Source organism: Mixophyes fleayi, chromosome 3, assembly GCF_038048845.1.
Source record: "Mixophyes fleayi isolate aMixFle1 chromosome 3, aMixFle1.hap1, whole genome shotgun sequence".
NCBI lineage: Eukaryota > Metazoa > Chordata > Amphibia > Anura > Limnodynastidae > Mixophyes > Mixophyes fleayi.
Window position 1 is genome coordinate 191539369 of NC_134404.1, and position 7545 is coordinate 191546913.

At 43.0% G+C, this 7545-nt stretch overlaps 1 long non-coding RNA gene across 1 annotated transcript in view; it reads right to left on the reverse strand.

Annotated features, from left to right (window-relative positions):
• The window catches only part of LOC142142839 (uncharacterized), a 49054-nt gene extending 45160 nt beyond the window's left edge, over positions 1–3894 (reverse strand). The window contains exon 1 of the long non-coding RNA XR_012689352.1: positions 3293–3894. This is a non-coding gene — a long non-coding RNA (uncharacterized LOC142142839). The remainder of the gene's footprint in view (positions 1–3292) is intronic.
• Positions 3895–7545: the final 3651 nt, after the last annotated feature.

Consider the following 7545-nt stretch of genomic DNA (forward strand, 5'->3'; position numbering starts at 1 on the left):
ACATTTCAAACATTGTCAGACTGGGTTAATGTTTGCTTAATTTTTATGCATGCCTTGCTGTCAGAAACAGTTCTATGATGGTCAGTCTGCTAGCTGTGTTGGATGCAGACTCTGTCACTTTAGTATTTAAGAAGTTAATATACAGTACACAGTCAATCCAGATCTATCACTTGTAGATGGTCATTTCTTTAAATATACCTAAGTAGTATCAATAGTCAGGGCCATCTTTTTCATTGGGCACAATGGGCAGGTGCCCGGGGGCCCCACGGGCAAGGGGGCCCCATAGGCAGGGCTCTTAATTAGAATAAATAATACTCGGATATACTCGGATATATACTAATAAATATACTCGGATCCAGTCTTGATTGGAAATGGCACTAGACAGGGGTGTCCACTCTCACCATTGATTTTTGTACTTTGTATGGAAGCCCTGGCTAGGGCCATTAGAGCCAACCCTGATATTTCAGGAGTGGTAGTGGGTAAAGTGGAATATAAATTATCGCTTTTTGCAGATGATCTCCTAGCTGTGGTTACCAACCCAATCATTTCAATTCCCTATCTGGTTAAAGAATTCCAACGATTTGGTTCTCTATCCAATTTCAAAATCAATTATTCAAAATCGGTGGCTTTGAACCTATTATTAGCTCCTCGTGTGGTTGAAGGGCTCCAGCAGGCTTTTGCATTCCAGTGGCACCCATCACATATTAAATATCTGGGTATACTTATTTCTAAAGATCTGACGCAACTGTTCGACCTTAACTTTAGTCCTCTCATGGCTAAACTTCGTAAGGATCTGGGAGAGTGGCATAACAAGGCCTTTTCCTGGATAGGTCGTATCAATATTATTAAAATGAACATTCTCCCACGTATCCTTTACCTCCTCCAGACTCTTCCAATTCACATACCAAATAAATGGTTTAATGACCTACAGAAATTGCTGAGAGACTTTGTTTGGAGGGGAAAGAGGCCCGGTTTCAAACATGACATTTTATATCGACGTAAACACATAGGGGGACTCCAACTTCCACACTTCCCCTCATACCATAATGCGGTGATGCTGGGAAGGATCCTGGAGTGGTCAAATGCTAATAGTGAGAAGCAGTGGATCGTTATTGAAGGATCATACCTTCCTTCCTCACCTCTATTTACTCCATGGTTAAGCAAACTACCTATCATCAGACACCCCATAATTGGTCCTACCATTTTAGTATGGTCCAGACTTCGGATCCTTCCACACCTCTCCTCTATTATTTCACCACTGACCCACCTATTTGATAATCCTCTTTTCCCCCCAGGCATACAAACTGGCCCCTTTAAGACATGGGTGCGTGCTGGGATTACACGTGTCGGCCAGCTGATAAATTCCACCGGTGTGTCCTCCTTTCTTGAGATCCAGTCCAAATGGGAGCTTCCGGGATTGGAGATTTGGAGATACCTCCAGATCAAGCACTTCCTGACCTCGGGATTACCTCGTAATGATATAACTAGAGCCCTCACATCGTTTGAAACATGGTGTCTAGCAGATGGCTGTCTTACCCACCTGCTCTCCAAAATCTACAAACTACTTATAGAAAACCTTTTTAGCTCCTTACCCAAATTCACCACTGCTTGGCAGCAAGATCTGGGAGAGCAGGTCCGTGAAGCAGACTGGTTAGCCATTTTTGAGACCACACATGCTTGTTCTGCTAGTGTCTCTATAATAGAAACTAATTACAAGGTTCTAACAAGATGGTATAGGTGCCTAGCCCAACTAGCAAACTTTTGCCAGGGTGTTTCTGACTCCTGTTGGAGATGCCAGAATGCCCGGGGCACTACTATGCATATCTGGTGGGATTGTGAGACACTCAGACCTTTCTGGTCCAAGGTCATGGAGGTCTCTGCTGAAATATTAGGAGATGATGTTCCTGATAGTCCCGCCTTCTGGCTTCTCAACAAGATCGACATTCCAATTTCCAGGTTTAAAAAAAACATTTTACGTTATCTGATTTCGGCTGCGAAAGCAGTGATTCCAACCCATTGGAGATCTCCTAACCCACCAACCATCCGGGAGTGGTTCCAGAGATTGGAGTTTTATAGAGTTATAGATTAGCTTTTACCTTCATCTGCTGATAAAGTTACTGAATATTACTCCATTTGGAGCCCATGGCTTGAATTCCAGGACTCCGATAAATTTAATCATTTAAACAAACCAGTTCTCTCACCTACTCTCCTTGCTAGGACTTGAATTGTTTATTTACATAATCTGTACTAGGAAACATTGCCCCCCCCCCTTACCTATCCCCGTCTCTGTCTTTTCCTTTTTCTCTCTTTCTTCTTCTATTATAACATTTATTTGAATGTGTTATTATGACATTTTGTATTAATGAGGTGGTTTTGTTACCCACTTATCTGTTCTTGTGAATCTCTGTTGAAACTGCCTTAAAAACTTCAATAAAGATAAATATCATAAAAAAGAATAAATAATACTGCAAAAGAAAAAACCTGCAAAAAAAACCTTCAAGGGTCACTGAGCAAGTACATCTATCTATCTCTATCTCTATCTCTATATATCTATATCAGTATCTGTATCTCTATACATATATATATATATATATATATATATATATATATATATATATATATGTAGGGGCCCCGGTGCACTACTTTGCCCGGGGGCCCATAATGTTGTTAAGATGGCCCTGTCAATAGTTGTTTGAACAACTATGACGTACATCTTTAACTTTTGTCACTACTAATGTCATAAAGGGTCATTTAAGAACTGAAAAATTGCAGACTGTACGCAAATTTGTCTACTTAATATAAAAACACTCTGGGTCTGATTCATCAATGCCGTAAACGACGATTTTGTACATACAATCTGCGAAATCACTCTGCATATGTTTAGAACTGGACCATATGCTCCAGAAGGCAGCTACGTTCAATTCATCTTTGAGCGCAAAGGACACTTTCTACAGCCTACAATTTCAGGTAGGTAATAGGGCGCAAAAAGGCCGTAGTCAATGTACAGTAAAGGCGTGCCAATCTCGAGCGCACACAGTCCAATTCAAGCTCTGGGCATCTCTCAGGTACTTGTTATTCAGCCGTATCTCTTGTTCCAGCTACAAGTCTAGCCTAAGTGCTGATTACTTGTGATGACAGCTATGTATGCATGCTATTACATGTGTTTGCAATTAGGAGCAACTGTAAAAATGTTTTCATAACAGATAGATATTCATAACATATGACAAGAAAGACACTTGAGCCAAATGCACTTAAATGAATATGTGTAGGCTCATATACACTGAACACTTACCTGCAAGTTCTTGCTTGCAGTATCTTGATAGCTAATAGGATCTGGCGAGGGAGTGTCTAGGGTTATGCATAAAAGTCCACTTTGGGTGTTGTTCTGCCTCAGTTTTTCTTAACAAAATCCGAATCAAGAAAATGACTGTCTGAATGTTCTATTTTATTAGTATTCTTGGATTTCTCCCCACATCCCCCATCCCCTTTTTTATATCTGTTTGCCCATCTCTTTTCTCCATTTCCATTCCGGTTTTCCCAATTTCCAACCACACCCACCCTTTAACCTGATTATAATTTACTTTATCTCTCCAAATTTTTAACCCCTTTTCTAACACTTTCCTATCGCAGATGGGCCGACCTAAGCAAGCGGTTTCCCGCCCGTTCAGGCTGCAGGATGGCTCCCCTTCTCACAGACTGGGAATGGAAAAAGGCGCTCAATTATACTTTGGCAGTGGCATTCCCAGGGCCGCCCACCAGATTTTTGATGCCCCTTCTGGTGTCCTGGCTGCTGGGGCATTAGTTGGTGGTAGTGGGCGGCGACACGCATGCTTGTACAACCCAGTGGTTCAGAATGAACTGTTGGCTGTTGCGAGCGTGCGCAGATCGCAAACTCTGGAGCAAGCTGTCATTCAGCCTGGCTCCAGAGCTGCAACTACACCAGTCAGGCAGCTCTTGTCTTTGTGAGGGGATTTTCATCCCTTCATGCAGAAGGGGCTGGCTGTGCCGGCAGACATTGGCATTCCCGCAGTCAGCACAGCGGTAGCATAATGAAATGATGGCAGTGCTGCAAGGGGGAACACAATAATCATCCAAAACACCAGAAATGATCTATTAAATTTTACCTCTACTCTGTCTGCACCGGACCAATTCAGTTGTGAGCTGGCTAGTGCAGCAGTGAGGAGGGGCATGACAGTGCCTTTCTATTAAGAGCCCATAAGAGAAGGGAAGAAGAGTTAGAAGGGAAGGAAGGAATATTGGTAGGGACAGGGGTGTCAGTAACCCAACAATTGTCACCCTTACCCCACGATCAGGAAGCAGGAAGGGTCAATGTTGATAATCCTATTGCTCACACACCCTCCACTGGCACAGAATACACAGGGGAACAGGTTGAATAACCCCCACACACACAAACCGGCGTGGGCATAAGTTACCCTCAATTGTCCCAGTGCCTGCCTAACCCTGCACAGGTGTTCACAGCTGCAGCTGCGTCTGGTGGGGAGTTTGTTTATAGTGACGCAGGTGTGTATTTGGGGGTTTTCCCCTGACTCTTTTCATGGGATTCTAAGGGTCCCTTATATATTGTCTCACCCAATGTTCAGAAGCCTTATACCCCTAACCCACAATATCACCAACAGGAGTCTACTCATATTATGCAACACTGCACACGTGAACAATACCCGGCAGACGGGGGTAAACATCAAAAGCCCCACTTTTCACAATCATCACAATGGCCTTTCTACCTGGCTGCTTTCCAAAGGGGTTCACTTGATGATTACTCAGCAGTGTCACAGATGAGATCCATTGTTTTAGACTGGGGTTGGTAGTGGTGTTCCGCACCCTCGTGGACAGCTCCTTACTCACCCCCAGTGCTCTATGGGGCCTCACAGTTACTAGATGCCTTCAATTCAGCAGCATGGGTGTTCGACCACCGTCCCTCTTCACATCATGGACATGGCAACCCCTGCACACACCCCAAGACAGCTAACCCCCCCAGCCCTCGGTTTAAGATTAGATGGCAATCACAGGGGACCAGACCATCAGTATCAAACAGAGTATTATGAAAGAGCGAAGGATTAAAACAATTTTGTACCAGCCACTGACGTGTCACTTTATTTCGATCCTCACACTCAATCAAGAGGAGCTTTATCTAACCATTCTCCTCAGTTCCTGGAAAGGGAAGGACGCCAGGCGGGATTAGCGATGTTTCAGCAGGAGAAACGGACACATCCAGAGTCTGTGTCAAGGGCAGGGATGCCCTTACAGCCAGTGAGTATGTTTTACCAGTTACACATTTTACACAACATATTAGTCCTCCTTTTGATAGCACTAGCGGCAAGTCTTCAGATGCAGAGCAGGCAGGCCAGCGCTAAAACTGCTACAGACACATTTACTAGGGAAACAACATTTGCGAGCAGTGCAGATGCTAGTTCCACAGTCGGCTGTGCACAGGATTAACATGGTAAAATGTTCTACCACTGCCCTTATGTGAGGTATTAGGCAGAGTTTTAAGGACAAAATTAGGAAAGGCCTTTTCGTGGATATGTTCACGTTCACGGATATGGCCAAGAAAGGTCTAGCAGCTGGGGAATATAAAGGGATAAGGGAGGAAGCGTACAGATCATTTCCAAATCGGCTAGTGGGGTACTGTGTCTTTGTGTCCGCATACATCGAGAACAGGCTAACAGAACACACCAGTGTTATTTAGTTAATGATATGTTCATCAATGATGATGCAAAGGTGTGGCACACGTATGACGAACGGTTTTGCCAGAAAATGAGTGGGCACTCGAGTATTCCACTGGGTTTCAAAGATGTTGAAATGTTTGGATGGAACTGATGTACCTTCGCAAAGCCAAGATCCGCATGGTCATGATTACAGGAGATAACATGTTAACTGCGATTTCTGTTGTTCGAGACTGTGGAATGATTCTATGTCATGATAAGGTTATTGTAGCTGATGCACTACCTCCTAAGTACGGACATGCTGCCAATTAACTGGCACTATGCAGACACCATGCCAAGAAGTAATTTGAGTGCCATTGACGAGGAGGTTATTCCTATGAAATCACTATATGACAGCCTGGAAGAGAATCAGACAATAGGTTACCATATTGCAATGAATGGAAAATCTTTTGCTGCAACACTTTCAGGAACTACTTCCAAAGTTGGTATTAGGTCATAACCAAGTCATTCCTTGGTTATTCTCTACCGGGGAACAGCAGGTAGAGAGGTGCAGCACGTTAAAGCCCCCTCACCAGTGGATCTGCAGGTATTTAGATGATGGCTCCACCTTTGTCCCGACGTGAAAGCAGTTTAATTTTTAAGACAAGGATTCACATATGGTTTTTAAATTTCTGTCCAAGTTGATTTACGTTTACCAGTCCCTAGGAACTTATGGTCTGCATATATCTTCCCTGACATATTAGTGGAAAAAGTGGGCCACATTTTCCAGACCTGGTGGTTTCTCCTATGGGTGTTGTTCCGAAAAAGTCAGCAGATGAATATCCTCTGATCCAACAACTGTCGTACCCGGAAGGGGCTTCAGTGAATGACGCCATTGATCCATGTTATAGTTCGGTTAATTATCAATTGTTTGAGTCAGTGCTAACATTAGTTCAGGGGGCCCTCTTAGCAAAGCTGGACATTGAGTCTGCATTTCTTTTACTGCACTTGCATCTGGAATTGTTTAAATTTTTGGGTTTTAAATGATGGATATTACATTGACCGTTGGTGGGTTCACCTCAATGTGAAGACACCTTAGCAGCGGCCAAAGCTTTATTTTCAGTTTTAGGGGTTCCCATGGCACATGACAAAACAGAAGGTTCCACATTCTGTCTGTCTTTCTTTGGGATCAAAATCGACACACAGATGGGTTGTTGTCGCCTTCCTCTAGATAAAGTGCTTAGAATGGAGGAAGACATATTCTTCATTTAGGAAGCCCCTTCCACCCCTTTGTGTAAAATGCAGTCACTTTTAGTTTTTTAATTTTGCATGTAGGATTATCTCTATGGACCTGGCTTACTGTTGCACACTGCAACAGGCCACTACAGGCCTCACTATAGCCCTCACAAGGTCTCATGCTGCGTTTACATTGACTGAGAAAATCAGATCGTGGGAGTTGACAAAACCGGGGTATGATACATTTACCCCCTGATCTCCTAGTTTGGTCGTGTTTTTTTAACAAATTTAATGAGATGCACATAGGGCCTTAGTCCGCCCATATTCAGCTTGCAGCTGAATTTACATACGGATGCTTCAGGGTGGCAAGGTAATTGTTGAATGAAAATTAACTTAAATAAAGTGACCCATTGCAATTACTTTTAAGTCTGCAGGAGTCATATTAAAGTATGTAAAGATATTTTCCCACTGATTTAGTGGCACTATTATGGCTAAACTGTAAGCTTGTATGCGTATTAATACCTATAAAAGACAATGTTATGTAGTTAACAAGCTTACAATGTTTTGCCGTAAACCATAAGATTATACAAGAACAGCTTGTATGGTTCCATAAAACACCATTATATTGTTGCAAGCATTAATGCTT